Source organism: Melospiza melodia, chromosome 8 (genome assembly GCF_035770615.1).
Source record: "Melospiza melodia melodia isolate bMelMel2 chromosome 8, bMelMel2.pri, whole genome shotgun sequence".
In the NCBI taxonomy this organism is placed as follows: Eukaryota; Metazoa; Chordata; class Aves; order Passeriformes; family Passerellidae; genus Melospiza; species Melospiza melodia.
Window position 1 is genome coordinate 13,937,131 of NC_086201.1, and position 6,000 is coordinate 13,943,130.

Genomic DNA, 6,000 nt, shown 5'->3' on the forward strand with positions numbered 1-6,000 from the left:
CAGATCTGTGTTTCCCTAGAGAGCAAATTCACCCATCCAGGCTGAGGCAGCCACACAGCCCCAAGCCAAAGCCATAACAACTGGAGGCAATTAGTCCCTTCTCCATTTGGAATTCAGCCTGGTTGGGGTTGCTCAGCTCTCCCCTTTCCCACACAGTGTGGTTTGGTTATTAAATATATTTCCAATGCCTTTGCCATAATATGGATCCTGCTACATCAGTGTCACATGAAAGTGATAAATCTAGGATGTAAAGGCTCACAGTCTTTCTCTAAAAGTTTAAGAGATTTAGAAGATCATGATGGCTCCCTGGGACATCAGTGGCAGGGCAACATCATGACCTTCCCCACTTCAGGCCCACATGTGCCAAGCCAGTGGATCAGATGTCAAATCTCAAGCTCCAGAGAGCCAGAGCTGATGGATGAATGCTGGTGAGCCACACCTGGGCAGCGAGGGTGTGAGCCTCCTGCCTGGTGTCTGAGACTACACATCTGAGAAATGCTGAAGAGTAGAGCCTGTTCCTGCTACAATCCTCTGCAGTCACTAGAATCATAATCATTGAAATAATAATATGTAAAATAATATCATTTTCATTTATGTACATCTTACTTTGGCAAAACAGTCACGAAGTTACTGAAAGTTAGAGCCTCTGTGTCCATCTCTGTATCTGCTTAACTTTGAGCATGAAATTTAAATGCATTTAAGGTTCTAGAGCATATGCTTAAAATTAAATATGCTAAATTTTGCTAAAGCCACAGAACAACCTAAAATTAACACATACAGAAAATGTAAGTGCAATGGAGCAAATAACAACAACAACGGGAAAAAATTCCATTCATTATTACCATGCTGAACTGAAACACATTGTGATAACTGTAACACAGAACCCAGGGGACTTCATGGCATCCTACAGCAGAACGTGACCTAGGAAGAACCTGTTGTGCTCATGTCCTCTCACTTTTTGGAGAGCAGAGCTGTTCTTACAAAGCTGAGCCAGAATACAGGGACCTCAATTCTAGCCTTGACTTTGATGCTGCTCCAAGGAAAACTTGGGTAAGCTCCTTGTTGAGTCCTGCATCAGTTTGCACATCTGTAAAATACTGAACACCTTTACAGAGCTCTTTTGATATATAGAAATTGAATAATGAGCATGGCTGATCACCTCTCCGTTTCTCTACTGTGTAGAGGACATCAGTGGAGACAAATCTAAATTTATCCCATGACCAAAATAACTGCATTAATTAAGAGGCTGATTGGATGAATTGCCACCAAAACGTCACAAGGCAGCTCTTCTTGACTCCAGCACAATGACACCCTTGTGCAGGTCTGCTGCTTTCAAACAGCCCCATGGCAGACAGCTCTTACAATGTGTTCCTGCACATCACCCCATGACAGCCCTCCCCAGTGGCCCACTTCCATGGGCACTCAGTTCCTAAACCCTTTTCTCAATAAATCAGTGTTGAAGTTATTTTTTCATCTATTTTGAAACTGAGGTCAAATAAACTTTAATTGGCTTTGTCCTCCCATTAAATTCATCAGCAGTAGACTCTGGAGGGTGGAAATACAGGCCCCAGGTGCCTCACACAGACTTTTTGTCTGCATAGGAAATTAATTCAGGTCAGATCCTCATTTCCCCAGCAGCTTGTTGTGCTGAGATCCAAGACTGCAGGTTAAGCCCACCAGTACGTACATCCAGGAGACAGTTTACGCTCCCGTTGCCTTTTTGATAGGAGGGCTGACAATTTCACAGATTTTTTCACTTGCATCTGTCTCATCCTCTTTTCCCTTATTACCCCCTGCAGAGAAGTAAATGAATTTCAGGCACTGAGGGTCTTCACCGGTCAAATGCACTTAAACTGCTGGAGCCTGCTCAGCAGCTGACAAGTTTGCATTGCTACAAACTTGACTTGTGACACCTACCCAGCAGGAGAGCCATTGGTCTTCAGCAGCAAGATTGACCTTGGAAAGTCCAGGCTGGTCTCCTACTGTGAGAAACACAGCAGAGATGCTGTAGGGGATCCTGCCACGCAAGTAAACACAGGGCAGGTTCAATTCAGAGTGTGTGGTTTCTGCAGCACCCAGCTGAAAGAGCCTTGCTAAGCTTGGAGTGCAGTTCCTGAGCAATCCATGGGGGAAAACAATGAGGGTTTTTTCCCTCCCAATATGAGTGCAAATCAACTGATGATAAAAATGTTATCAATGATTATGATTATGATTATGATTATGGAAAAGTACAAAGCTTTTTGGGAAAGCAGTACAAAAAGTAGAAAACTTTTTGGGAAAGCACTTTAGGGTCAAACATCAGTCCTGTCCCATTCTATTCTATATTTATGACCTGGCTGAAGGAGAAGTTGTGCTACTTATTGAATTTGCAGTGATATTGGGCTGGAAGGAGCTGCCAGCACTTTGGAGGAATGGATCACTGTCAAAATTCTCATGCAATTAGTGGAGAAATAGAGGCAGAAAAATTACTCAAAGACAATGAAAAACTTTGGGCTTCTGTTGGAGCAGTCACAACTGGATCTTCAAGTTAGCTTGGATCACAAAACTAAATTCAATAATGTCATACAGAAAAAAAAAAATAAACCTTATTCTGAGATAAATACATAAGGGGAAGGTCACAGGAAAGACAGAAAAGGGAAGAGTAATTTCTTCTTTCTGGTATGAAAGCAAAGGGTGGTGCATCATGTCCAATCTGGAACATCTTTAAAAGAAAACAAAATGTGAACTGAGTGAAGAAAGTGCAAATAAGAACATAAGAGCAATCAGTGGACTCGAAAACATGAGCTGGGAGGAAAATCTGAAAGAGTTTTCTCAGCTGAGTGAGGAGATGCACAACAATCTTCAAATAAAAGTTGTGTAGAAAGGAGAAGATTGTTGGCTTAAATTATGACAAACATGATTTCTAGGCTCAATTCAGTAATAAACATAGATGTTTGCAGCCATTTCAAATGTTTTGGGGCATGTGATACACTTCCAGGAGGCTGTAAACTTGACACAGGTACTCCAGCAGACCAAGCCTTTCTGGAGATATATCCCCCTTTCTGGGGATGGGCTGGCAAGAGGAACAGCCTTTGAGCACAGTACCAATTGCTGGCTTCCCAAAGCCTCTGCCAGACAGAGGAGACATCCCTAAATTAGTTAGTGTTCTTCCTCTCTCTTACACACAGGTAAGAAGGATTTACTAGGAAACAAATAAAGCCTGTGCCCCTGAAGCCTGGAGGTGGGTCACCAGGCATGGTCACCCAGCCATCGACTCTGGAATGCTCAGAGCATCTCCAGTAGGCATTATCATGGATGCAAGTGTGCAAGATGTGACTCTGCAGTGCAAGAATTTCCCCCACAGCTGACACAGAATGGTTTGGGTTGGAAGGGAACTTGAAGATCATCTCGTTCCAGCCCCCTTGCCATGGGCAGGGACACCTTCCACTGGGCCAGGCTGCCCAGGCCCCATCCAGCCCAGCTTTGAGCACTGCCAGGGATGGTGAGTAAACCCAGCTTCGAGGAGGGGCTGCAGGGCCATGGGGACTGCTGTGAGGGGAACACTACAAATGTGTTCCTTACTCATTGGATGGCTGCAGTTTGAGGATAAGAAATCGATATACAGAAAAAGAGAACTAGATAGGACAGTTAAGGACAGTTTCTGCATATAGGGAGCAGAAGCATGAACAGGGCATGCCAACCTACCCTAGATTCCCTTTTCATGTTCCAACATTTCTTTAGTTTTTTGTGTTAACTCTCTTTCTTCCTCCTCCACTCTGGCCTACAAGAGGAACAAGATAATTTAAATACAACTTTAAAAGAATATTTGCCTTGAGCTGAAAAAAAAGAGAAAATTCATTCTGCTTGTAGAAGAAAAAGGAGAAGTACTCCACTTTAGGTGGCCTTAGTTCAAAACTAAGCATTGCTTATGCTGTTATAGGACTACATTTCTTTCTCTGCATTCTCATAATTCAGGCCAAAACTTTGATGAGGAAAGGGAAAAAGAAAGAATTTATTTGAACCTCAGAGGCATGCCAACACCTCTGGATTACCACAGGCTTTTGTGGTCTGTGAAGCTCTCAAGAGGTAATTTGTAAAAGCCCAATAGGAGTGCCTGGCAAGCAGGAATGGCTGGGGAGGGTGTTGGTGGCTCAACAGGTGGGACAGCCTCAACAGGAGACATCAGGGAGGGGTAGAAGGATGTCATGCAGAGATTGTTCAATATAAGGTTACAGACAACAGCTGCTGGTGGTTAAAAAAACTGTTAAAAACCCAACCTTCCTTGTGCCTCTAACACAGCAATACATTTCCTTTAAAAACAAGAACAGGTTGGCTCATTTCCTTCTCACTGCCAGGAGCCCCATGTTGTGTGTGGTTCCTGGAGCTGGCTTTGGCCCCCCAACACCCTGCTGGCTGAGTGATGCTGCCTCCTCCTGTGGGGATGCCTTCAGACTCATGTGGATGGAAAGCCCTGAGGGGAAAAAGGGGCTGAAACAGAGGCAGAAATTCAATTTTGTGCAGCCCCTCAGAGGCTGCCTGTGGGCAACAATAAGCCTTGTGATGGACTCTGCAAAGAGCTTCACTTGTTGCAGAAGCAGTAAACATTTCTCGAGGAGCAAATATCACAAAATATCAGAATAAAAGGCCCTTCCATCAGGTTGCACAGTCAGCATGTCCACCACTGTTCATGTAAAAAGGTGGCTTAATTTTTCCTCTGTTTCTTCACTATCCAATTGGTGCATAAAACCCTCCAGCAATTCTGTTTCTAAGGTATTATTTAGTAACTCTGGCATGAAATGCTGAGAGGAAAAGTGCCTAGATTAGCTGAAGTAGCATCTGAGACTGAAAAGGCATCCAGATCTTCTGTATATTTAATGTTTCAATCAGAAATACAGTCTCCATGCTTCAATTTAAAGACAGAGAAGCTCTAATCTTTGCAATGTGGCCTGGAGTTCACAGTACCAAAAAAATAAAAAAAAGGGAATGAGTTGGGGAGACTATCATAACCACTTAATTAGCTGCTAGATCAGCCACTGTAGCAGAGCGGGATTTATTTGTGAGATAAATGGGTTTTCAGGTTTCTGTCTTACAGTTTTATGATTCTCATCATGAGATAAAACAAGTAAAATAACTCAGAGTAAAATATCAAATAGGTTTTACACAATGGGTGGTTTCCTATGCTCTTACCATTTTCACTTGTCTCTACCCACTCTCCTATTTAGTGGAAGCTCAGCACTTTTCAAAACTTTTCACCTCTGATAACAAAACTAAAAACTCATCACAGAAATATTTGTGTAATAAAAATGTCTAGTGAGTTTTCATGTTTCTGACATGAGTGGTGGGTCTCGCTTGTATGCTGAAGAAATATTTGTGCCTGATAAACTGGCTTCCTTTACACTGTAGGAAGTACAAGAAGAAAGCTGGAATGGAGACCCTAGCACCTGAATTTCCCACCTGTCATTTTTATGAGGTGGCTGTGCTGTGATTGCCTCAGAGACAGGCTCCAAGCCGTGCCCACCCCCTGCACTTTGCATGTCTGAGCTGGCACCTGATGCTGCAGCCCTTCATCCATCACAGCCAGAGCCAGAGCAAAGCTGTGATCCAGGTGCACTTCCCACCTGATTAGCCTCATGTGAGATGTCACCTGCTACCCCCATGGTGTGAATGTCATCCTTTAAAGGCACGTATGGAAAGGCCAGCCTGTCCTGTAAATTTCCTGCCTGCCTCCCTGAATGTTTTGGTTACTGCACTGTGTTTTTCTCTGCATGGTGCAACTGTTCTGCTCTCCTCAGATGCTGCAGCTGTATCAGTAAGTCCTGCAATCTTTCTGAGCTGGGTTCATTTCTTTGTTGTAATCTTCAATTGAAAAGGAAAATAAGTATTCTAAAGAATATTTTGGGCAGAGCTAACAAAATATTGGAAAATCTCAAATGAGATTTCAGAGACCTGATGAATATTTTCTTCAGTCACAGACTTGAGGGTCTGTTATACATTTACTCAGCAAAAGCTCTTATATCTTTC